Below are 4,628 nucleotides of genomic sequence, written 5' to 3'. Positions count from 1 at the left end.
TTAGAACTTGGAGAATATAGAGCATTATTTATGGAAAATTTTGTTCCATTCGGTAAAGTAAAGTTTGCTTTACCAGTTCCTTCAATCACGTCTGCAGGACCTGATATTGTATTGACGACAATTCTTGTCGGTTTTATATCAGAGAAATATCTCTTTTGCTTCAGAATAGTGTGCGTCGTTCCACTATCTGGTATGCATATTTCACGAATCCGTTTCTTAGATTTTGCTCCATTAGCATTCTGATCCATTTCGAATCGCAGAGTGATCGTGCTGATAACGTGTTATAAAAGGAACTGGAATTTTATTATATCGCAGGAATTTAAATAAAGCAAAATTTTATACCCGTACGAAAAAGATAACACAGATAAGAAGAGAGAATGTGTTATTGAAGAAGGATGGTGTTATACAATCGATCGAAATGATCGATTCATATAGAAGTGAAAAAGTTGAAGTTACTATGCGTGCATAGTGACAGCGAGATCCATATTGATTATAAAGTCAAAAACTTCTGCGCCTCATCCATTTTCAACACGGCGCTTTTATAACAAGAAGTACATTGTTTTTTTTTTTGAGAAAGGAGAAATATACACTGTTGATTGTAAGCGTTCTAATTAAATCAATTACGTAATCCAAAAAACATACGAACGTTGGCTATAAGTGATTAGAGAATTAGAGTGACTAACTTCAAAAGCTAACAAAAAACTATAAAAAAATACATAAAGTCTCTCTCTCTCTCTGGATCTTTCGCGGGGGAAGAAGAGATGAGATGTCTCATATTCGATTCAATTTTATTAATTGAATCGTTTTTTTGGTTGTGAATATTTTCGATCTTAGGATCGATTTTGACTTTCGCATGGCGAATTCTCTTTTCGCTTAGGCGATTTGTAGTTTCCGCTCGGAATTTTGTTGTGTTTTTTCTCTTCAAATCAAACTTAAGCTTTTCATCACTCTTTATCTTTTATCTTCGGTTTGATTCGATTTTAACAAAGTCTTAAGCTTCTACTCTCTTTCTTCATCTTAAATCCCTATTGGTTTTCTGAGTTCCTATACCCTATTGTCGGTTATGCTTGATCTCTATCTCCAAAAGATGTCAATCTTTGCTCGTAAAAACTTAAGCAAAGTATTCTAATGAGATAAAGAATCGAGTTTTGCATGTTTGTCTTCATCGTTTGGTCAAGTTACGTTTAAAAAAAGTTGAAGCTTGCTTCTGTAAGTGTTTCGACGATGGCTGAACCCAATCGATTGAAGCTTCTTGGTGAATCCACATCCGGTGTAAGTGATGAAGATCTTTGGAGGCAGAGGCGTATAAGGGAGTGAGGCAAGCAAATGGAATCAAAATTAGAGTTGATCTTCTGGGTTTGGAAACGATTTCGCCACCGGAGTTGGCGGCGGTTCCGGCAAAGAAGCGACTCAGTGCCCCAGCGTAACACGTAGCTCTCACCTTGTATTGATAGATGACATGTGGTGGACAGATGGTTTGTATCTGGTCATCTTATCTTTACAGTTTGGGTTTCGGGTGGGCTTATCAATATATTGGGTTTAAAATTTTGATTTCCATTTGTAATCTCGTTTAGCCCAACGGCTTAATACAATGGTTGACAAAAAAAAAACTATAAAATAAATTGGCAGTGATATATTTTGTATATTAAATATTATTTGATTTTATCTTTATGTAACATATGGCATTTTCACAGCTCGATTGGATAAATGGTTGTTCATTCAGCATTGTTAGGTCTTCTTTTTTTGGTAAAACCGGCATTGTTGTTAGGTTAAGGGTCTTGTCCAAAGCAAATCTTTACCACTCATCCTCCTAGTTAGACATTGGCATATTAACCTGGACTCGAAAACCTGAATCGGAATCAACCTGAAAATATCCAACCTGTAACCGAACCGAAAATTTACGAGTAGCATTTGGGTCTAAATTTTTTTTATTCGAAAGAACCAGAACCGAAAGAAACCAACCCGAAAAGACCCAGACCCGAAAAGGACCAACCCGAATAGACCAGACCCGATAAGAACCGATTTGTACCCGACTTAAAAACATGTATATCTAAAACTATGATTTTTTGTGTTCTATTTTATATATATTATTTTATGATTTAAATGAAATATCTTTTGCTATCAACATTTGTTATTATTTTGTAACATTTTTTAAGTAATATAAAGCTTTAAAATATAAATTTTAGAGTTTAAAAATGTTTTATTTTAATTATTTATAGTTTCATTTAAGTTATTTTGTAAAATTTTAGATATATGTGACAAATATCGACTAAATTTGATGGAGTTGGGTATGTCATGTCCTTTTCAGATCCTAAATACCCGAACTCGATCCGGACCCGATATGGACCAAGAAAATTACGGGTATTTCATGGATATTTTAAATATAGATTCAAACCGACCCGGATCCGAGAAGAACGACCCGAACCCGAACCAAAAATTTCTATGTACCTATTGAGTCCGAATGTTTATGACTCGAAGGATCCAGACCTGAAAGGAACCGGTCTTAACCTGACCCGAACACCCAGACGTACTCCGAATCGTATAAACGGATGAACAAGCATTGTTAGGTTATGGATTATCGGGGATGTCGCCACCAAATCAGTTCTTCTTTTATGGTTATCAATGTCAAAGACAATGTATATGTGATGCTAAAATTTGATGTAATAGTTCTATTTTTGTTTCATAATTATTCTGCTTATAAGATCAGTGTTCATTTTAGTAGTGTTAATGTAGATATTATACTCTGTTAGGGTATATATGATTTTTTATTTGTTTGGAGTTTAAAGAAACATTTAAATATAGACGCCGATGTAAGACTAGCTAGCTGACTAGCCATGAGATTTAGGAACTCGTAAACATTTTGAAATAATTTTTCGCAATTTGATAAAATCTACGTTAATTAGTTTTTAATAAGGAGTAAGACGAATAGGAGTATTTATTAGACTTTGTCCGGAACCTACGCAGATAATTTATTGTCATTTCAAAAAAGAAAATAAACGGGAAATTTTGACCTCAAACCTCGTAACAGCCCATCAAATCTTTTGGCCCAAACATATATTATTATTTTTTTATTAAATCTTTCCTAATGAAACACATCAAATCTTTTGGCCCATCAAATCTTTTGGTCCAAACATATTATCAAAATAAAGCTACAGCTTCTATTAAATTTCATTAAATTTGGTGTTTTGAAAATAGTATAACACAAAAATTTAGTGTAATATTATTCATTCCACCAAATCTTGGAAAAAAATATGTTTAATTGATAATATAGTTAAGTTGGTATCAATAATAACTAATTGCAATTAAAAATAAATACATTGTATTGTTTTGTATTTATGGTTTTATTTTATTTTCAAAAAATATAAAATTATTTTTTTAGTTAATAGTATCACTAAATGAGTATTATTATTTAACAAAATAAAATATATTAGATACTTTTGTATTTATGTTTTAATAGAATAAAATTTTAGTTGTATTTAAAATATTTTATAAAATATAAAACTTTGACGAACAAACATAGACTCTAAATGCTATAAAATAATTATTTATTAAATATAAATAATTAAAATTTAAAAGTTATTAAAATTTTAATATAATTAATCTTGATGTTATGATTAAATATGAAAAAATAAAATAAGAAACAAAACACTAAATTTAGTGTTATCGGATTAAGGTAGCTCATAGAAAATTATACGTTTAATAAAAGTATAGTGCCCATACACCATCTGAACAATTGTCTACAAGGCTATTCAAACTCTTGAACTTGACAAAAACACCTATGTTATGAACCAGATTGTGGATTCATAACCAAAAGATTATGATTTGTAATTTTTCCATTTATCTATGACGGTGTAACCTCCTATATAAGGAACCTTTATGTTATGAATAAATATAGCCTTTTCCATTACTTTTATAACACGTTATCAGCACGAAACTCTAAATCCCTAAGCTAATACCCAAATCGAAAAACTCTAAAACCCTAACCCTAGTCGGCGATCTGACGAACCATAAACCCCGATCGCGTCTCTTGTTCCCCCATTTGTTCCAGCTCGCGTCCCCGATCAGCTTCAGCCCAAGGCGTTCTTGATCCTAGCTCAGACGTTCGCGACCCGAGAGCAGCTCCAGCACGCGACATCTTCCTCGTTCTAGACAACATCAGGCAGCTCGCGTCCGACGATCAAGGCGTTCCCGATCAAGCAACAAAGGACGTCTGCGACCCGATAGAAGCGACTCGATCCATTCCAGCTTGTGTCCCGTTCGTGTCCAGCTCGCGGCTCAACTCCTTTGGTGCTCCGATTCAACAATCATCTAATGTTAAAAGGTAATTCAAAACTTAAGCACCCATAATCGAACATGGATTGATTGATAAAGAATGAAACCCTAAAACCCTAATCTTTATGAATAAAAACCATAGGGTAATAGATCAAAAATCCTCATTGAGTAAAATGAAGCTCTAAAAGTTCGATACCCCAAGCCCTAAATCATGTTCCTACATGATTAAAACCCCAAATCGGTTTTTACAAGTTAAAATCCGATAAACCCTAACCCTATATCTATAAACCCTAAATAATATAAGTATCAGAATTAATTATACTATAATTATCAAATCACATATTAAAACCCTAATC

This window comes from Brassica oleracea, chromosome C5, assembly GCF_000695525.1.
Source record: "Brassica oleracea var. oleracea cultivar TO1000 chromosome C5, BOL, whole genome shotgun sequence".
Taxonomy (NCBI): domain Eukaryota; kingdom Viridiplantae; phylum Streptophyta; class Magnoliopsida; order Brassicales; family Brassicaceae; genus Brassica; species Brassica oleracea.
The sequence above is the reverse complement of the archived record's forward strand: the minus strand, read 5'-3'. Positions refer to the sequence as shown.